Below are 24,165 nucleotides of genomic sequence, written 5' to 3' on the forward strand. Positions count from 1 at the left end.
ACTGCTATTATAGCACTCATAGATGTATCTATCTGTCAGCAGCTACTGCTATTATAGCACTCATAGATGTATCTATCTATCAGCAGCTACTGCTATTACAGCACTCATAGATGTATCTATCTATCAGCAGCTACTGCTATTACAGCACTCATAGATGTATCTATCTATCAGCAGCTACTGCTATTATAGCACTCATAGATGTATCTATCTATCAGCAGCTACTGCTATTACAACACTCATAGATGTATCTATCTATCAGCAGCTACTGCTATTATAGCACTCATAGATGTATCTATCTATCAGCAGCTACTGCTATTACAGCACTCATAGATGTATCTATCTATCAGCAGCTACTGCTATTACAGCACTCATAGATGTATCTATCTATGAGCAGCTACTGCTATTACAGCACTCATAGATGTATCTATCTATGAGCAGCTACTGCTATTACAGCACTCAAAGATGTATCTATCTATGAGCAGCTACTGCTATTACAGCACTCATAGATGTATCTATCTATGAGCAGCTACTGCTATTACAGCACTCATAGATGTATCTATCTATCAGCAGCTACTGCTATTACAGCACTCATAGATGTATCTATCTATCAGCAGCTACTGCTATTACAGCACTCATAGATGTATCTATCTTTCAGCAGCTACTGCTATTACAGCACTAATAGATGTATCTATCTATCAGCAGCTACTGCTATTATAGCACTCATAGATGTATCTGTATATGAGCAGCTATTGCTATTACAGCACTAATAGATGTATCTATCTATCAGCAGCTACTGCTATTATAGCACTCATAGATGTATCTGTATATCAGCAGCTACTGCTATTATAGCACTCATATATGTATCTATCTATCAGCAGCTACTGCTATTACAGCCCTCATAGATGTATCTATCTATCAGCAGCTACTGCTATTACAGCACTCATCGATGTATCTATCTATCAGCAGCTACTGCTATTACAGCACTCATAGATGTATCCATCTATCAGCAGCTACTGCTATTATAGCACTCATAGATGTATCTATCTATCAGCAGCTACTGCTATTACAGCACTCATAGATGTATCTATCTATCAGCAGCTACTGCTATTACAGCACTCATAGATGTATCTATCTATCAGCAGCTACTGCTATTACAGCACTCATAGATGTATCTATCTATCAGCAGCTACTGCTATTACAGCACTCATAGATGTATCTATCTATCAGCAGCTACTGCTATTACAGCACTCATAGATGTATCTATCTATCAGCAGCTACTGCTATTATAGCACTCATAGATGTATCTATCTGTCAGCAGCTACTGCTATTATAGCACTCAGAGATGTATCTATCTGTCAGCAGCGACTGCTATTATAGCACTCAGAGATGTATCTACATATCAGCAGCTACTGCTATTATAGCACTCATAGATGTATCTATCTATCAGCAGCTACTGCTATTATAGCACTCAGAGATGTATCTATCTATCAGCAGCTACTGCTATTATAGCACTCATAGATGTATCTATCTATCAGCAGCTACTGCTATTATAGCACTCATAGATGTATCTATCTATGAGCAGCTACTGCTATTACAGCACTCATAGATGTATCTATCTATCAGCAGCTACTGCTATTACAGCACTCATAGATATATCTATCTATGAGCAGCTACTGCTATTACAGCACTCAGAGATATATCTATCTATCAGCAGCTACTGCTATTATAGCACTCAGAGATGTATCTATCTATCAGCAGCTACTGCTATTATAGCACTCATAGATGTATCTATCTATCAGCAGCTACTGCTATTATAGCACTCATAGATGTATCTATCTATCAGCAGCTACTGCTATTACAGCACTCATAGATGTATCTATCTATGAGCAGCTACTGCTATTACAGCACTCATAGATGTATCTATCTATCAGCAGCTACTGCTATTATAGCACTCATAGATGTATCTATCTATCAGCAGCTACTGCTATTACAACACTCATAGATGTATCTATCTATCAGCAGCTACTGCTATTATAGCACTCATAGATGTATCTATCTGTCAGCAGCTACTGCTATTATAGCACTCATAGATGTATCTATCTATCAGCAGCTACTGCTATTACAGCACTCATAGATGTATCTATCTATCAGCAGCTACTGCTATTACAGCACTCATAGATGTATCTATCTATCAGCAGCTACTGCTATTATAGCACTCATAGATGTATCTATCTATCAGCAGCTACTGCTATTACAACACTCATAGATGTATCTATCTATCAGCAGCTACTGCTATTATAGCACTCATAGATGTATCTATCTATCAGCAGCTACTGCTATTACAGCACTCATAGATGTATCTATCTATCAGCAGCTACTGCTATTACAGCACTCATAGATGTATCTATCTATCAGCAGCTACTGCTATTATAGCACTCATAGATGTATCTAGCTATCAGCAGCTACTGCTATTACAGCACTCATAGATGTATCTATCTATGAGCAGCTACTGCTATTACAGCACTCATAGATGTATCTATCTATGAGCAGCTACTGCTATTACAGCACTCATAGATGTATCTATCTATCAGCAGCTACTGCTATTACAGCACTCATAGATGTATCTATCTATCAGCAGCTACTGCTATTACAGCACTCATAGATGTATCTATCTATCAGCAGCTACTGCTATTACAGCACTCATAGATGTATCTATCTATGAGAAGCTACTGCTATTATAGCACTCATAGATGTATCTATCTATGAGCAGCTATTGCTATTACAGCACTCATAGATGTATCTATCTATGAGCAGCTACTGCTATTATAGCACTCATAGATGTATCTATCTATGAGCAGCTACTGCTATTATAGCACTCATAGATGTATCTATCTATCAGCAGCTACTGCTATTATAGCACGCATAGATGTGTCTATCTATCAGCAGCTACTGCTATTATAGCACGCATAGATGTGTCTATCTATCAGCAGCTACTGCTATTACAGCACTCATAGATGTATCTATATGTCAGCAGCTACTGCTATTATAGCACTCATAGATTTATCTATCTATGAGCAGCTACTGCTATGACAGCACTCATAGATGTATCTATCTATGAGCAGCTACTGCTATTACAGCACTCATAGATGTATCTATCTATGAGCAGCTACTGCTATTATAGCACTCATAGATGTGTCTATCTATCAGCAGCTACTGCTATTATAGCACTCATAGATGTGTCTATCTATCAGCAGCTACTGCTATTATAGCACTCATAGATGTGTCCAGCTATCAGCAGCTACTGCTATTACAGCACTCATAGATGTACCTATCTATCAGCAGCTACTGCTATTATAGCACTCATAGATGTATCTATCTATGAGCAGCTACTGCTATAACAGCACTCATAGATGTATCTATCTATCAGCAGCTACTGCTATTATAGCACTCATAGATGTATCTATCAATCTGCAGCTACTGCTATTATAGCACTCATAGATGTATCTATCTATGAGCAGCTACTGCTATTACAGCACTCATAGATGTATCTATCTTTGAGCAGCTACTGCTATTACAGCACTCATAGATGTATCTATCTATCAGCAGCTAATGCTGTTACAGCACTCATAGATGTGTCTATCTATCAGCAGCTACTGCTATTATAGCACTCATAGATGTATCTATCTATCAGCAGCTACTGCTATTACAGCACTCATCGATGTATCTATCTATCAGCAGCTACTGCTATTACAGCACTCATAGATGTATCTATCTATCAGCAGCTACTGCTATTACAGCACTCATAGATGTATCTATCTATCAGCAGCTACTGCTATTACAGCACTCATAGATGTATCTATCTATCAGCAGCTACTGCTATTACAGCACTCATAGATGTATCTATCAATCAGCAGCTACTGCTATTATAGCACTCATAGATGTATCTATCTATGAGCAGCTACTGCTATTACAGCACTCATAGATGTATCTATCTATGAGCAGCTACTGCTATTACAGCACTCATAGATGTATCTATCTATGAGCAGCTACTGCTATTACAGCACTCATAGATGTATCTATCTATGAGCAGCTACTGCTATTACAGCACTCATAGATGTATCTATCTATGAGCAGCTACTGCTATTACAGAACTCATAGATGTATCTATCTATCAGCAGCTACTGCTATTACAGCACTCATAGATGTATCTATCTATCAGCAGCTACTGCTATTACAGCACTCATAGATGTATCTATCTTTCAGCAGCTACTGCTATTACAGCACTAATAGATGTATCTATCTATCAGCAGCTACTACTATTATAGCACTCATAGATGTATCTGTATATGAGCAGCTATTGCTATTACAGCACTAATAGATGTATCTATCTATCAGCAGCTACTGCTATTATAGCACTCATAGATGTATCTGTATATCAGCAGCTACTGCTATTATAGCACTCATATATGTATCTATCTATCAGCAGCTTCTGCTATTACAGCCCTCATAGATGTATCTATCTATCAGCAGCTACTGCTATTACAGCACTCATAGATGTATCTATCTATCAGCAGCTACTGCTATTATAGCACTCATAGATGTATCTATCTATCAGCAGCTACTGCTATTATAGCACTCATAGATGTATCTATCTATCAGCAGCTACTGCTATTACAGCACTCATAGATGTATCTATCTATCAGCAGCTACTGCTATTATAGCACTCATAGATGTATCTATCTATGAGCAGCTACTGCTATTATAGCACTCATAGATGTGTCTATCTATCAGCAGCTACTGCTATTATAGCACTCATAGATGTGTCTATCTATCAGCAGCTACTGCTATTATAGCACTCATAGATGTGTCCAGCTATCAGCAGCTACTGCTATTACAGCACTCATAGATGTACCTATCTATCAGCAGCTACTGCTATTATAGCACTCATAGATGTATCTATCTATGAGCAGCTACTGCTATAACAGCACTCATAGATGTATCTATCTATCAGCAGCTACTGCTATTATAGCACTCATAGATGTATCTATCAATCTGCAGCTACTGCTATTATAGCACTCATAGATGTATCTATCTATGAGCAGCTACTGCTATTACAGCACTCATAGATGTATCTATCTTTGAGCAGCTACTGCTATTACAGCACTCATAGATGTATCTATCTATCAGCAGCTAATGCTGTTACAGCACTCATAGATGTGTCTATCTATCAGCAGCTACTGCTATTATAGCACTCATAGATGTATCTATCTATCAGCAGCTACTGCTATTACAGCACTCATCGATGTATCTATCTATCAGCAGCTACTGCTATTACAGCACTCATCGATGTATCTATCTATCAGCAGCTACTGCTATTATAGCACTCATAGATGTATCTATCTATCAGCAGCTACTGCTATTACAGCACTCATCGATGTATCTATCTATCAGCAGCTACTGCTATTATAGCACTCATAGATGTATCTATCTATCAGCAGCTACTGCTATTACAGCACTCATAGATGTATCTATCTATCAGCAGCTACTGCTATTACAGCACTCATCGATGTATCTATCTATCAGCAGCTACTGCTATTACAGCACTCATAGATGTATCTATCTATCAGCAGCTACTGCTATTACAGCACTCATAGATGTATCTATCTATCAGCAGCTACTGCTATTACAGCACTCATAGATGTATCTATCTATCAGCAGCTACTGCTATTACAGCACTCATAGATGTATCTATCAATCAGCAGCTACTGCTATTATAGCACTCATAGATGAATCTATCTATGAGCAGCTACTGCTATTACAGCACTCATAGATGTATCTATCTATGAGCAGCTACTGCTATTACAGCACTCATAGATGTATCTATCTATGAGCAGCTACTGCTATTACAGCACTCAAAGATGTATCTATCTATGAGCAGCTACTGCTATTACAGCACTCATAGATGTATCTATCTATGAGCAGCTACTGCTATTACAGCACTCATAGATGTATCTATCTATCAGCAGCTACTGCTATTACAGCACTCATAGATGTATCTATCTATCAGCAGCTACTGCTATTACAGCACTCATAGATGTATCTATCTTTCAGCAGCTACTGCTATTACAGCACTAATAGATGTATCTATCTATCAGCAGCTACTGCTATTATAGCACTCATAGATGTATCTGTATATGAGCAGCTATTGCTATTACAGCACTAATAGATGTATCTATCTATCAGCAGCTACTGCTATTATAGCACTCATAGATGTATCTGTATATCAGCAGCTACTGCTATTATAGCACTCATATATGTATCTATCTATCAGCAGCTACTGCTATTACAGCCCTCATAGATGTATCTATCTATCAGCAGCTACTGCTATTACAGCACTCATCGATGTATCTATCTATCAGCAGCTACTGCTATTACAGCACTCATAGATGTATCTATCTATCAGCAGCTACTGCTATTATAGCACTCATAGATGTATCTATCTATCAGCAGCTACTGCTATTACAGCACTCATAGATGTATCTATCTATCAGCAGCTACTGCTATTACAGCACTCATAGATGTATCTATCTATCAGCAGCTACTGCTATTACAGCACTCATAGATGTATCTATCTATCAGCAGCTACTGCTATTACAGCACTCATAGATGTATCTATCTATCAGCAGCTACTGCTATTACAGCACTCATAGATGTATCTATCTATCAGCAGCTACTGCTATTATAGCACTCATAGATGTATCTATCTGTCAGCAGCTACTGCTATTATAGCACTCAGAGATGTATCTATCTGTCAGCAGCGACTGCTATTATAGCACTCAGAGATGTATCTATATATCAGCAGCTACTGCTATTATAGCACTCATAGATGTATCTATCTATCAGCAGCTACTGCTATTATAGCACTCAGAGATGTATCTATCTATCAGCAGCTACTGCTATTATAGCACTCATAGATGTATCTATCTATCAGCAGCTACTGCTATTATAGCACTCATAGATGTATCTATCTATGAGCAGCTACTGCTATTACAGCACTCATAGATGTATCTATCTATCAGCAGCTACTGCTATTACAGCACTCATAGATATATCTATCTATGAGCAGCTACTGCTATTACAGCACTCAGAGATATATCTATCTATCAGCAGCTACTGCTATTATAGCACTCAGAGATGTATCTATCTATCAGCAGCTACTGCTATTATAGCACTCATAGATGTATCTATCTATCAGCAGCTACTGCTATTATAGCACTCATAGATGTATCTATCTATCAGCAGCTACTGCTATTACAGCACTCATAGATGTATCTATCTATGAGCAGCTACTGCTATTACAGCACTCATAGATGTATCTATCTATCAGCAGCTACTGCTATTATAGCACTCATAGATGTATCTATCTATCAGCAGCTACTGCTATTACAACACTCATAGATGTATCTATCTATCAGCAGCTACTGCTATTATAGCACTCATAGATGTATCTATCTGTCAGCAGCTACTGCTATTATAGCACTCATAGATGTATCTATCTATCAGCAGCTACTGCTATTACAGCACTCATAGATGTATCTATCTATCAGCAGCTACTGCTATTACAGCACTCATAGATGTATCTATCTATCAGCAGCTACTGCTATTACAGCACTCATAGATGTATCTATCTATCAGCAGCTACTGCTATTATAGCACTCAGAGATGTATCTATCTATCAGCAGCTACTGCTATTATAGCACTCATAGATGTATCTATCTATCAGCAGCTACTGCTATTACAGCACTCATAGATGTATCTATCTATCAGCAGCTACTGCTATTATAGCACTCAGAGATGTATCTATCTATCAGCAGCTACTGCTATTATAGCACTCAGAGATGTATCTATCTATCAGCAGCTACTGCTATTATAGCACTCATAGATGTATCTATCTATCAGCAGCTACTGCTATTATAGCACTCATAGATGTATCTATCTATCAGCAGCTACTGCTATTACAGCATTCATAGATGTATCTTTCTATGAGCAGCTACTGCTATTACAGCACTCATAGATGTATCTATCTATCAGCAGCTACTGCTATTATAGCACTCATAGATGTATCTATCTATCAGCAGCTACTGCTATTACAACACTCATAGATGTATCTATCTATCAGCAGCTACTGCTATTATAGCACTCATAGATGTATCTATCTATCAGCAGCTACTGCTATTACAGCACTTATAGATGTATCTATCTATCAGCAGCTACTGCTATTACAGCACTCATAGATGTATCTATCTATCAGCAGCTACTGCTATTATAGCACTCATAGATGTATCTAGCTATCAGCAGCTACTGCTATTACAGCACTCATAGATGTATCTATCTATCAGCAGCTACTGCTATTACAGCACTCATAGATGTATCTATCTATCAGCAGCTACTGCTATTACAGCACTCATAGATGTATCTATCTATCAGCAGCTACTGCTATTACAGCACTCATAGATGTATCTATCTATCAGCAGCTACTGCTATTACAGCACTCATAGATGTATCTATCTATCAGCAGCTACTGCTATTACAGCACTCATAGATGTATCTATCTATGAGAAGCTACTGCTATTATAGCACTCATAGATGTATCTATCTATGAGCAGCTATTGCTATTACAGCACTCATAGATGTATCTATCTATGAGCAGCTACTGCTATTATAGCACTCATAGATGTATCTATCTATGAGCAGCTACTGCTATTATAGCACTCATAGATGTATCTATCTATCAGCAGCTACTGCTATTATAGCACGCATAGATGTGTCTATCTATCAGCAGCTACTGCTATTATAGCACGCATAGATGTGTCTATCTATCAGCAGCTACTGCTATTACAGCACTCATAGATGTATCTATATGTCAGCAGCTACTGCTATTATAGCACTCATAGATTTATCTATCTATGAGCAGCTACTGCTATGACAGCACTCATAGATGTATCTATCTATGAGCAGCTACTGCTATTACAGCACTCATAGATGTATCTATCTATGAGCAGCTACTGCTATTATAGCACTCATAGATGTGTCTATCTATCAGCAGCTACTGCTATTATAGCACTCATAGATGTGTCTATCTATCAGCAGCTACTGCTATTATAGCACTCATAGATGTGTCCAGCTATCAGCAGCTACTGCTATTACAGCACTCATAGATGTACCTATCTATCAGCAGCTACTGCTATTATAGCACTCATAGATGTATCTATCTATGAGCAGCTACTGCTATAACAGCACTCATAGATGTATCTATCTATCAGCAGCTACTGCTATTATAGCACTCATAGATGTATCTATCAATCTGCAGCTACTGCTATTATAGCACTCATAGATGTATCTATCTATGAGCAGCTACTGCTATTACAGCACTCATAGATGTATCTATCTTTGAGCAGCTACTGCTATTACAGCACTCATAGATGTATCTATCTATCAGCAGCTAATGCTGTTACAGCACTCATAGATGTGTCTATCTATCAGCAGCTACTGCTATTATAGCACTCATAGATGTATCTATCTATCAGCAGCTACTGCTATTACAGCACTCATCGATGTATCTATCTATCAGCAGCTACTGCTATTACAGCACTCATAGATGTATCTATCTATCAGCAGCTACTGCTATTACAGCACTCATAGATGTATCTATCTATCAGCAGCTACTGCTATTACAGCACTCATAGATGTATCTATCTATCAGCAGCTACTGCTATTACAGCACTCATAGATGTATCTATCAATCAGCAGCTACTGCTATTATAGCACTCATAGATGTATCTATCTATGAGCAGCTACTGCTATTACAGCACTCATAGATGTATCTATCTATGAGCAGCTACTGCTATTACAGCACTCATAGATGTATCTATCTATGAGCAGCTACTGCTATTACAGCACTCATAGATGTATCTATCTATGAGCAGCTACTGCTATTACAGCACTCATAGATGTATCTATCTATGAGCAGCTACTGCTATTACAGCACTCATAGATGTATCTATCTATCAGCAGCTACTGCTATTACAGCACTCATAGATGTATCTATCTATCAGCAGCTACTGCTATTACAGCACTCATAGATGTATCTATCTTTCAGCAGCTACTGCTATTACAGCACTAATAGATGTATCTATCTATCAGCAGCTACTACTATTATAGCACTCATAGATGTATCTGTATATGAGCAGCTATTGCTATTACAGCACTAATAGATGTATCTATCTATCAGCAGCTACTGCTATTATAGCACTCATAGATGTATCTGTATATCAGCAGCTACTGCTATTATAGCACTCATATATGTATCTATCTATCAGCAGCTTCTGCTATTACAGCCCTCATAGATGTATCTATCTATCAGCAGCTACTGCTATTACAGCACTCATAGATGTATCTATCTATCAGCAGCTACTGCTATTATAGCACTCATAGATGTATCTATCTATCAGCAGCTACTGCTATTATAGCACTCATAGATGTATCTATCTATCAGCAGCTACTGCTATTACAGCACTCATAGATGTATCTATCTATCAGCAGCTACTGCTATTATAGCACTCATAGATGTATCTATCTATCAGCAGCTACTGCTATTACAGCACTCATAGATGTATCTATCTATCAGCAGCTACTGCTATTACAGCACTCATAGATGTATCTATCTATCAGCAGCTACTGCTATTACAGCACTCATAGATGTATCTATCTATCAGCAGCTACTGCTATTACAGCACTCATAGATGTATCTATCTATCAGCAGCTACTGCTATTACAGCACTCATAGATGTATCTATCTATCAGCAGCTACTGCTATTATAGCACTCATAGATGTATCTATCTGTCAGCAGCTACTGCTATTATAGCACTCAGAGATGTATCTATCTGTCAGCAGCGACTGCTATTATAGCACTCAGAGATGTATCTATATATCAGCAGCTACTGCTATTATAGCACTCATAGATGTATCTATCTATCAGCAGCTACTGCTATTATAGCACTCAGAGATGTATCTATCTATCAGCAGCTACTGCTATTATAGCACTCATAGATGTATCTATCTATCAGCAGCTACTGCTATTATAGCACTCATAGATGTATCTATCTATGAGCAGCTACTGCTATTACAGCACTCATAGATGTATCTATCTATCAGCAGCTACTGCTATTACAGCACTCATAGATATATCTATCTATGAGCAGCTACTGCTATTACAGCACTCAGAGATATATCTATCTATCAGCAGCTACTGCTATTATAGCACTCAGAGATGTATCTATCTATCAGCAGCTACTGCTATTATAGCACTCATAGATGTATCTATCTATCAGCAGCTACTGCTATTATAGCACTCATAGATGTATCTATCTATCAGCAGCTACTGCTATTACAGCACTCATAGATGTATCTATCTATGAGCAGCTACTGCTATTACAGCACTCATAGATGTATCTATCTATCAGCAGCTACTGCTATTATAGCACTCATAGATGTATCTATCTATCAGCAGCTACTGCTATTACAACACTCATAGATGTATCTATCTATCAGCAGCTACTGCTATTATAGCACTCATAGATGTATCTATCTGTCAGCAGCTACTGCTATTATAGCACTCATAGATGTATCTATCTATCAGCAGCTACTGCTATTACAGCACTCATAGATGTATCTATCTATCAGCAGTGTTGTGGAATTTGTAGTGGGGGACTCAGGACTCCAATGACCGGACACAGGTTTACAAAAGGTCTGGTTTATTAACTGTATTTACTTCATTCCAATTACCAAAATGATACCGCATAATATAATGGATCAGGTTAACTCTTTTCGCTGGTCCTTCTCGTTCATCCGATGTTCCTCCGACACTCCCGTTCGGTCAGCGCTTCTCGTAGCAAGTCCCTACCCAACGTTTGCTCTCGGTTATATCGCCAAACTGGACTTAATCCTCTCTCCGCTGATGCCCCGAGGTCATGCATTGCACCGAGTCCTGGCATCAGCTCGCTCCCCTCCTGCTGTGATTTCCATTTACACAGTAGGGGGGGTGCTCTAGCCTGGGGCCTTGACCAGGTGTTTCAAGAGATTACCATGTTCATGCACATTCTGACACTCATTTACAAACTCGTCTTTAACAGAGTTTGCATGTAAAATGTATCTGCTTTGTTACCAGGTTAATTAATAAGTTACCAGTGCCAATTAATAAGTTACACTGAGTTACACTTCCACAATTCCCTCATTTTTTGTTTTTTGTTTATATTAACCATTAATCTAAACATCAATATAAGTAAACAGTCAATCACTACAAGTAAACATCATTACAAGTATAAGTAAATAATCATAACTTTGGTAATCAAATTCCCTTAGGCATACACCGTCATCCTGCAAGAATCACAAAACATTTCGTTGGTCATTGACTTCTTCCATATTGTTCAATCTATTGCATTTGCATCACAAATATATTTTCAAAACAACACTTCACCATCACCAAGATACAACAATTTCACTTCATTTTCAAGTTTTGTAAAGCATCTGCACCATCTGGAAAAAACGTTTGCCTCCACACACATGTTGACTTTGTTTGAAAGGAAGGGCTGATCACTTGTGTTTGAATCCAGGTATGAAACATTTTCTCCTAATGTCTTCATAGCTCCTGCACTACTTCGTGTAGGATTTCGCTGTTGTGGTAACACTGCGGAGTCATAGACTGACCCTTCTCTCCATGTAGCATTCTTGCCACTTTTTGCTGTGAACCATAATGATTCCTTGAACAAGGCCTTCGCCCAGTTGTAGTCAACTTGCCTCCTCCCTCATTATGAGTGGGCAGCAAGTATTGGTGTGACGTTGATTGGCCAGCAAGATGTGGAACAGGGATGCCGGATGCATCCACAATGATGTTGGGACCATGGTGTTCAGATCATCCATGGTCCATACCAGGCGTGGCCCGCAGAATCGCGCACAGCTGTTGTGAAAAGGCACAGCCATTGGTTTGCAGCTTCATGCTGGCTCCCCGGAAGTTGGTGAAGTAATAACATATGTCCCCGCATTTCACAGAGGTTGCCGGTAAAATGTCGTTGTCCTGCAACTTTTGATGTGGTGAATGTTCGAAGCCTTCGAACAAGAGTAAGTGATCGCCTTTCTTTCATATGTTGCAGTGTGATCCAGGCAAATGGTCACATAAATTTCCTTGGTGAAGGTAAGCATTCATCTCCAAGTTACACAGGAGAATGTCTTCATCATTCTTTGAGAAAGAGGGTGTATGCCACGGTTAACTTCATTTTTTAGCCACAAATTTTCTTTCTTTCTTCTTCCCAATTCCGTTAGCAATCCCTCCAAAATGTGATCTCGTCTTATCCTTATGCTCAGTCACATCTGAATCTGCTTTCCGCACACACTGAATCAGATAGGGTACATCTTACCATGAAATCAGCATAATCATGTATATCTTCCGACAGTTTCACATTCAACAATTTGTTGTTTTTCCTTAACACAAAAAGTTATATTCATTTATATGCGTCACACAAATAATATTCAATCAGGTATGTATTTTATTACTAAACTAAGAATAGCATTGTATATGATTACAATCACAAACGGGAATACCTAATTCCCAACAACAATTTTCCCAAACCAACAAATTAAGCATAATGTATTATTACCATAATTCCTCTCCACTTTTTCTTTTCCCTCTTTTTTCCCTAACAGTGTGTCACTCGTGGTGATATGAGTTCATTGATATTGTAATTGACACAACTCATAACATTGTCGTTATGCCATTATCTTAATTCTACTGTTTATGTCGCCATAAAAGTCTTCCTTTTCTGGTTCCACATTTCTTTCCTCATTTGTCACTTCATGCGTTATCATCGTGTTGTTGGTTACCTTATTCAAACACACCGTCACTAAGGCTTTCAAGCAAGCCACCACTAAAACAATTGCCAATATAACTACTAAACCAACAAACAAGTCTGCTACTCCTTGTATATATTCATACCTATGACATAGTTATATGTCGATGACATTTAACATTATATACCAAACTAACAAGCTTCCTAAAAGGTAAATAAAGAAAATCCCTTAATATGTAACATAATCAGATTATTTGTCTTACCCTGATCCCCCTATCTCCCGGGGTTGAACTCAATCCCCTGATCATGAGTGTAGTTGTGATACATTTTTCACTCATGCTGTATTAATATCAGCAGGTAATTGTATGTCATGTAGGCAAATAAATGTCACTATTCCAAGTAGGAATATCACATGTTGAAAATGTAATGTTTATCAATGCAAGGGGTGTTAAAATGTAATTCAAATGACTGTAAATCACGACTATCATTTATCTACCACTGAATGTTCTGCTGGGCTGCTAGGTGCAGCCTCATTTTCTGTGGGATCGTCCACCTTAGCCCCATGTGCTTGTTTGCAATGAGGGGCATGAATCCAACTTTCTATTTTGGGTCCATCTTTTTTTTCTATTCTTATCAATCTCCTATGGTTTATCATTTCGTTCCAAGATACCGCAACCAAAGGTTTTAACCAAAGCTCTACCAAACTATTTCCAATTTGAACAAAAAATGCCAGTGAAACAATGATTCGAAGAATTAACTTCAAGGGGTCAATAAATTTATTCTATAGCCAGATCTAATTTTCCCATCCAATAGTTTGCCTTGCCACATGTCATATTATAACACCTTAATAAACCTTCGAAAAAATGTTTCCCATCTCAACAAATTTCCTTTTTTACAAATAGCCATGTGTAACTTACGTATTTAACTACAATTTCCTCTCAATTTGTTTGGCCTAACTGGCCGCAAAAGTGGCTGCCAGCATGCAGTACCGTTTTTTATCTACCAAGGAAGTGTTCCACACAAGACCTCTACCAAAATGTTGTTTGTAAAAAACAAATCTGGGATTTCTGATTACATGGATGCACACTCTCAGGACATTTTCAGGCTGCTGTTAACAATCCACTACGATGACTTAATTCCTTTACCCACAATCAAATAATTAGTACAAATTGAGGATATTATCCCTATCACATTCTTTTATAGATTCATTATGTTGGATCTAATTTTTTCCAATAATTTTCCACTGCTGTAAGGCGGAACAATAGCTCTCATAAGTCTTAGTAATATCGTACTTAATTTGCCCAGCAGAGAATAATTTATTTACTATCCTTTCTCATCTGTTAACCAGTGACTTTGTTTAAACTCCAGAACTGAAAACCCACAATAGTTCAAACCAGCAAAATTTTCTTTACTATTTTCCCATATCATCTATGCCTAAAACACATCCATACATACAGCACAATTTATATGCTGATAAAATTCAAGTTTATATATATAAAATCCATGAGCAGAGTATTCTGGGAAGTCAGTGTAAGACCTCTCCCAAATTTGGATGATTTTGTACTTCCTCATTTCCTTTTATGAAGCTCATATCCATAAATAGATGTTATTCTCATATACATTCTATCAAAAAATGGAATCCCAAAATTACTCACAATTTTACTATGAATTAATGGCTGCTCATAACCCAGCACATCAAATTTTTATTCCATTTCCCTTGACAAAAGAGATAATGTTCATAATCAAATTATATTTCTATTTTATTTTACGGATTCTCTGGATATTCAATCCCATCCACATATCCCAATCCCATCCACATATAACTATCCATTTCCAGACAGGCACACTGTCGGTGTCAACAATCTTGTAAGATTGATACACAAAAACACACACACACATGCATTATGCATATTTGTTTGCGTTGGAACCATTATTTACAGATCAGATGGGTGTCAATTTTATTTCAATTTCATAAAATTTGTCAATCAAATTCAAAATGCTTATAGACAAATAAACCAAAAGTCCATTCTTAGAAAACCCTTATGATGTCACATTGAAATTACCCTTTCAGCCTTCACAATAATCTATCCAAATTTTGACTACACACCCATTTGCATGTCAGTCGACCATTGACCTATCAATCGTGCGGAACAATAGTCCGAAATTCCCACCTGATCATCATGTGACTCTTGTCACTTGGTTTGCCAAAAAAATTGCAACGCAATTGTTCCAAACTTTGTAAATTTAAAATTGCTGTGCCCAAAATAGAAGATCCAATTTTGGCATTTGATCAATTAATTATTAATTTGTTAACAAGCAAAAAAGAAAAAATGAATCATTCTTGCTCTGAAAACTTTTCAGACACAAGAATCATCGACAGTTATTCATGTTTGTCCAGTAATCGAATCTGTTGAGGCCAATCATCATTTGGGATTTGCAGCAATGAAGGCCTAATCATTGTCTGAGGTACCGGTAAGCACTGGTACCCTTGATCTTGGTTTGCCCCATGACCTTGTCTTCCTGTTGACATACGGACATCTTCTTCTCCAATGTCCCATCTTTCCACACTCGAAACACCGGTTTCTGTCGTTGTCTGATCTGTGCACCTGTGCACTTGTATTGCTGGGCTGCATCTCTACATCCCTGAGTTGCCACTGCAATCTCTCGTTATCTCCTGAAACACGAAAAAATTCTCTGTACCGTCCTTTTTGGGGAGACAACTGGAAATCAGATGGGACAACTGTGACTTTCATTCCTAATTTCGAGGGCAGTTGTGCATTTGTCTCCTCCACTGTATCCTGTATCCTTTTTATTTTAAGTTCTAGTTCCGTTATCCGTTCTTGCTGTTCCCGTTGTCTGGATTCACCATCCCAAAGATGGAATGCAAGCCAGTCTACCGTTAGATTCTGTCTCTTCCTGGCTTTCAATCTTTGTTCCAATCTTACCAATCGACTTCGCTCAAATGTACCATCTCTTGGAAACTCCTCATCATGTCCCTTTGTCCACAAATACCAATTCTCGACGTGCCTTATAGCTTCTGCACCATAACGGTCGTACATATGATGTGTACAAGTACCTTTTTGTGGAATCTCTGGTTGTCCTTGTGTATTCTTGCAGGCTCCATTTCCCATTCTGCCTTTTATCAAAGTAGCGTTGGATGTGTTGTAGTTTGTTCCTCTAAAGCTTCACTCGTACCTCCAGGAAGGGTCTCTCCACCTGTTCACACAGTGATTTCCAGAGAATCTCCCTCAGCCGTGGCTTTTGCACAATCCAATCTCACAGATCAGTATTTGCAGATGAGCCGGAGGGTCAGTATGAAATGGGTGAATCCTCAGGTGTCCGCTCTGTTGACGGGGAAATCACACAATGGTAACCGCACATATATATCTGTATATAAACTCACCACCTTGCTCAATATTCCCAGGTTGTATCCACATTGTTAATATCACGCAAAGATATCAAAGCTTCTTTCTTGAGACCGCATTTTCATCAATCAAACAATCAATATATTCAATTCAATTTATTCAGTTAAATTTATTCAATTAAATTCAATCAATTAGATTCAATCTCAATTAATTCATCAATATTCATCAATAAATTAAATTAATCATTTTGGATGACTCCTTGCATAAGCCCTTTCCCCAATGATGTCAGGACAGGTCCATCCATTGACCGTCACCTCTGGTTCGTACCTCATGTTAATTGATGAATCACCGTCCTGTCCTAGGGTCATATCTGACATATTTCCCCATTTTGCCTGGTCTCCACAAATTTTCTTTGCAACCACTAAAGGCAACTCATCCTTCATTCGTGAGACAGCCAAAATGGATGGCAGATATTAAAGTTCATTGGGAAAAATATCTCATCATTTTTCTTTTAATAGTATCCAAAATCTCTTGGCAATATAAATTTCGTAAAACTCCTGAAATAAGACTGTAAAATTTCTTCAATCATGCTAAATTTTGAAACTCCATCGCTTGTAATACCCAATTTATCCCATAGGGCTTGAAAGTTCTTTCCCAAGTTCATGCAGCATTCTGCATTTGAACCCTATGATATCATTCATAATAATCATCATGATTTTATAGTCATGGTCCTATCATAATCATCTATTTAAACGAACATTTCCTTTATCACCACAGCTATGTGGTATAATCAACAATAGAATAAAACTGCACATAGCAACAGGCTACCTCATGGCCACTTAGTATACCTATTGACAATAAGTCATAACAATATCGAATAATCATTGAACAATTCAAAAATCGCTTCCCCTGCTCCAGCCGCAGCATCCGTGATATTTGTTTGCTCATTCACTATTCCTGATTCGTCATCAAGGATCTCCATCATCACACAGCGTACTTAATTCCGCATTCTAATGAGAATTCAACAGGAATTTATGACTCAAAGGAAAAAGAACGAGCAGACCTTTTGCAGGATGATCGTTACAAAAATCGTTACATATATTAAAGTATTTATGATGTCGACAAATCATATCTTAATTCTTACAAGATTTTGGTTCTTTGAATAAATCACAGCACCGGGAGAACCAGCTCCAAAAATGGATCTTTGTGTTTATTCAGCACCCTAGTAATTGGTTCTTTGTGTACTAATTACACAGCACCCAGGCCCCGCTCATATGGATCTTTGTGCAGCGCTACACAGCACCTGAGCAAAAGGGGTTTCATCTACATTTTCCCTATCTGGTGTACCATCCGTGATATTTGTCTGCTCATTCACTATTCCTGATTCGTCATCAAGGATCTCCATCATCACACAGCGTACTTAATTCCGCATTTTAATGAGAGTTCAACAGGAATTTACGACTCAAAGGAAAAGAACGAGCAGACCTTTTGCAGGACGATAACTGGAATTAGTCGTGAAAATATATCCAAATACACAAAAATACACACCCACACAAATAAACAACATTTATTCCGTTTAACAGAACAAACATTTCCTCTATCATGACATGCATGTCTTCAAAATTATATGCCCAAGAGAAAAAGTAAAATTAATTAAAACTGCGGGCAGTGATAATCCGGGGACCATACCGCTCCATCCTGATTGGACGGGTGCGTGCTAGAGTCGTTAATAACGACAGTCCAGATCCGAGTGTTCAAAATTTTAACTCAATCGATCGAAAAATGAACGCAGGGATGCATTTTAAAGGTGCAGTGGCACTAACTGAGTTGCCACGAATATGGCCACAAAATTGCCAATATGGCCATCACAAAATATTTTCCTTAATCAATTGGCTCATAGCATAACCAATCATATCATTCAACTTCTTCCTGAGTGTGAAGAATATCCAATCATATCATTCAACTTCTTCCTGAGTGTGAAGAATATCCAATCATATCATTCAACTTCTTCCATAAGTGTGAAGAATATCCAATCATATCATTCAACTTCTTCCTGAGTGTCAAGAATATCCAATCATATCATTCAACCTCTTCCTGAGTGTGAAGAATATCCAATCATATCATTCAACTTCTTCCTGAGTGTGAAGAATATTCAATCATATCATTCAACTTCTTCCATAAGTGTGAAGAATATCCAATCATATCATTCAACCTCTTCCTGAGTGTGAAGAATATCCAATCATATCATTCAACTTCTTCCTAAGTGTGAAGAATATCCAATCATATCATTCAACTTCTTCCATAAGTGTGAAGAATATCCAATCATATCATTCAACTTCTTCCTGAGTGTGAAGAATATCCAATCATATCATTCAACCTCTTCCTGAGTGTGAAGAATATCCAATCATATCATTCAACTTCTTCCTGAGTGTGAAGAATATCCAATCATATCATTCAACTTCTTCCATAAGTGTGAAGAATATCCAATCATATCATTCAACTTCTTCCTGAGTGTGAAGAATATCCAATCATATCATTCAACGTCTTCCTGAGTGTGAAGAATATCCAATCATATCATTCAACTTCTTCCTGAGTGTGAAGAATATCCAATCATATCATTCAACCTCTTCCTGAGTGTGAAGAATATCCAATCATATCATTCAACTTCTTCCTGAGTGTGAAGAATATCCAATCATATCATTCAACTTCTTCCTGAGTGTGAAGAATATCCAATCATATCATTCAACCTCTTCCTGAGTGTGAAGAATATCCAATCATATCATTCAACTTCTTCCTGAGTGTGAAGAATATCCAATCATATCATTCAACCTCTTCCTGAGTGTGAAGAATATCCAATCATATCATTCAACTTCTTCCTGAGTGTGAAGAATATCCAATCATATCATTCAACTTCTTCCATAAGTGTGAAGAATATCCAATCATATCATTCAACTTCTTCCTGAGTGTGAAGAATATCCAATCATATCATTCAACTTCTTCCTGAGTGTGAAGAATATCCAATCATATCATTCAACCTCTTCCTGAGTGTGAAGAATATCCAATCATATCATTCAACGTCTTCCTGAGTGTGAAGAATATCCAATCATATCATTCAACTTCTTCCTAAGTGTGAAGAATATCCAATCATATCATTCAACTTCTTCCATAAGTGTGAAGAATATCCAATCATATCATTCAACTTCTTCCTAAGTGTGAAGAATATCCAATCATATCATTCAACTTCTTCCATAAGTGTGAAGAATATCCAATCATATCATTCAACCTCTTCCTGAGTGTGAAGAATATCCAATCATATCATTCAACCTCTTCCTAAGTGTGAAGAATATCCAATCATATCATTCAACTTCTTCCATAAGTGTGAAGAATATCCAATCATATCATTCAACTTCTTCCATAAGTGTGAAGAATATCCAATCATATCATTCAACTTCTTCCTAAGTGTGAAGAATATCCAATCATATCATTCAACGTCTTCCTGAGTGTGAAGAATATCCAATCATATCATTCAACTTCTTCCTGAGTGTGAAGAATATCCAATCATATCATTCAACCTCTTCCTGAGTGTGAAGAATATCCAATCATATCATTCAACTTCTTCCTGAGTGTGAAGAATATCCAATCATATCATTCAACGTCTTCCATAAGTGTGAAGAATATCCAATCATATCATTCAACTTCTTCCTGAGTGTGAAGAATATCCAATCATATCATTCAACGTCTTCCTGAGTGTGAAGAATATCCAATCATATCATTCAACTTCTTCCTGAGTGTGAAGAATATCCAATCATATCATTCAACCTCTTCCTGAGTGTGAAGAATATCCAATCATATCATTCAACTTCTTCCTGAGTGTGAAGAATATCCAATCATATCATTCAACTTCTTCCTGAGTGTGAAGAATATCCAATCATATCATTCAACTTCTTCCTGAGTGTGAAGAATATCCAATCATATCATTCAACCTCTTCCTGAGTGTGAAGAATATCCAATCATATCATTCAACTTCTTCCTAAGTGTGAAGAATATCCAATCATATCATTCAACTTCTTCCATAAGTGTGAAGAATATCCAATCATATCATTCAACTTCTTCCTGAGTGTGAAGAATATTCAATCATATCATTCAACTTCTTCCATAAGTGTGAAGAATATCCAATCATATCATTCAACTTCTTCCTGAGTGTGAAGAATATCCAATCATATCATTCAACTTCTTTCATAAGTGTGAAGAATATCCAATCATATCATTCAACTTCTTCCTGAGCGTGAAGAATATCCAATCATATCATTCAACTTCTTTCATAAGTGTGAAGAATATCCAATCATATCATTCAACTTCTTCCTGAGTGTGAAGAATATCCAATCATATCATTCAACTTCTTCCTGAGTGTGAAGAATATCCAATCATATCATTCAACGTCTTCCTGAGTGTGAAGAATATCCAATCATATCATTCAACTTCTTCCTAAGTGTGAAGAATATCCAATCATATCATTCAACTTCTTCCATAAGTGTGAAGAATATCCAATCATATCATTCAACTTCTTCCTGAGTGTGAAGAATATCCAATCATATCATTCAACTTCTTCCTGAGTGTGAAGAATATCCAATCATATCATTCAACCTCTTCCTGAGTGTGAAGAATATCCAATCATATCATTCAACTTCTTCCTAAGTGTGAAGAATATCCAATCATATCATTCAACTTCTTCCTGAGTGTGAAGAATATCCAATCATATCATTCAACTTCTTCCTGAGTGTGAAGAATATCCAATCATATCATTCAACCTCTTCCTGAGTGTGAAGAATATCCAATCATATCATTCAACTTCTTCCTAAGTGTGAAGAATATCCAATCATATCATTCAACTTCTTCCATAAGTGTGAAGAATATCCAATCATATCATTCAACCTCTTCCTGAGTGTGAAGAATATCCAATCATATCATTCAACTTCTTCCTAAGTGTGAAGAATATCCAATCATATCATTCAACTTCTTCCATAAGTGTGAAGAATATCCAATCATATCATTCAACTTCTTCCTGAGTGTGAAGAATATCCAATCATATCATTCAACCCCTTCCTGAGTGTGAAGAATATCCAATCATATCATTCAACTTCTTCCTAAGTGTGAAGAATATCCAATCATATCATTCAACTTCTTCCATAAGTGTGAAGAATATCCAATCATATCATTCAACCTCTTCCTGAGTGTGAAGAATATCCAATCATATCATTCAACTTCTTCCTAAGTGTGAAGAATATCCAATCATATCATTCAACTTCTTCCATAAGTGTGAAGAATATCCAATCATATCATTCAACTTCTTCCTGAGTGTGAAGAATATCCAATCATATCATTCAACCTCTTCCTGAGTGTGAAGAATATCCAATCATATCATCGTGTCACCCATGCTATTTATCTGGCAAATTTCGTCAAAAAAAACAGCACCGGTTTTGTTTCACCCAAGCGTCCTGCAAAACGCTTTGCTTCTCGCAAAACGTCCGCCAATGGGAAGTAAAGGGAGGGAAAAAAAAAACGGGAGGAAGAGACAGGGTGCCGGAATGGACATGAGGGACAATGAGGGACAGTGAGGGAGTGTTGGTATGCAAAATTTTCTTCTTTTTTTTTTTTTTTTCCAATCGCCATCTTTCACAGTAATTCTGGACCGGCATGAGGTGGGATTGTCTGTCATGAATTTATTTGTTGATAGAACGAGTTTTAATTTGTCTAAATCCGACCAGTCGTTTCCAAAGATATAAGCCTTTTTGTCGCAATACCATAAATTGGAATGAGGTAAAATTTATATATATAAATATAATTCCCTTTCCCGGTTCCCTGTCGCTCGCCGAGCGCCGAGCAAGTTGCTCGCTCGACGAGCAAGTCGAGTGTTTTGAACAAGTGCAAAAAAAAAGTACTTTATACGTGTGCGGGTGGGTAAACGAGTGTACCGGCCTTACACGTCCTGGAAGCAAATGGTCGCAAGGTGCACACTTGCTCCGTTTGCTTCCAGGTCACAGTAAGACCCTTAATGACCAGCGCAAAAATACGTATTTACAGAAATCATTTAGAAAAAAAACGAATAAATTGCTACAGTCGTTTATCGAAATCCCATTCGTGATGGCTCACGCCACCTATATCGCGGCATCGGTGCGCAAAGAAGCCCCAGACCACCTGCTCCCCCATGTATGTACCCATAACTTCCAAGTTCGTAAATCATATTGGACAAAACAAGACACACTCACCTTTTAAAGAAGACTTGTTTGTGTGTACAATTGATGTCAGCGGTGCCTCCAGATTGTTGTGGAATTTGTAGTGGGGGACTCAGGACTCCAATGACCGGACACAGGTTTACAAAAGGTCTGGTTTATTAACTGTATTTACTTCATTCCAATTACCAAAATGATACCGCATAATATAATGGATCAGGTTAACTCTTTTCGCTGGTCCTTCTCGTTCATCCGATGTTCCTCCGACACTCCCGTTCGGTCAGCGCTTCTCGTAGCAAGTCCCTACCCAACGTTTGCTCTCGGTTATATCGCCAAACTGGACTTAATCCTCTCTCCGCTGATGCCCCGAGGTCATGCATTGCACCGAGTCCTGGCATCAGCTCGTTCCCCTCCTGCTGTGATTTCCATTTACACAGTAGGGGGGGTGCTCTAGCCTGGGGCCTTGACCAGGTGTTTCAAGAGATTACCATGTTCATGCACATTCTGACACTCATTTACAAACTCGTCTTTAACAGAGTTTGCATGTAAAATGTATCTGCTTTGTTACCAGGTTAATTAATAAGTTACCAGTGCCAATTAATAAGTTACACTGAGTTACACTTCCACAGCAGCTACTGCTATTACAGCACTCATAGATGTATCTATCT

At 37.8% G+C, this 24,165-nt stretch overlaps 1 protein-coding gene across 1 annotated transcript in view; it reads left to right on the plus strand.

Annotated features, from left to right (window-relative positions):
• The window catches only part of PAH (phenylalanine hydroxylase), a 264,258-nt gene that overhangs the window by 41,627 nt on the left and 198,466 nt on the right, over positions 1-24,165 (plus strand). The window lies entirely within an intron of this gene.

The sequence above is a fragment of the Myxine glutinosa genome, chromosome 1 (genome assembly GCF_964187855.1).
Source record: "Myxine glutinosa chromosome 1, kmMyxGlut1.1, whole genome shotgun sequence".
NCBI classification, from domain to species: Eukaryota; Metazoa; Chordata; class Myxini; order Myxiniformes; family Myxinidae; genus Myxine; species Myxine glutinosa.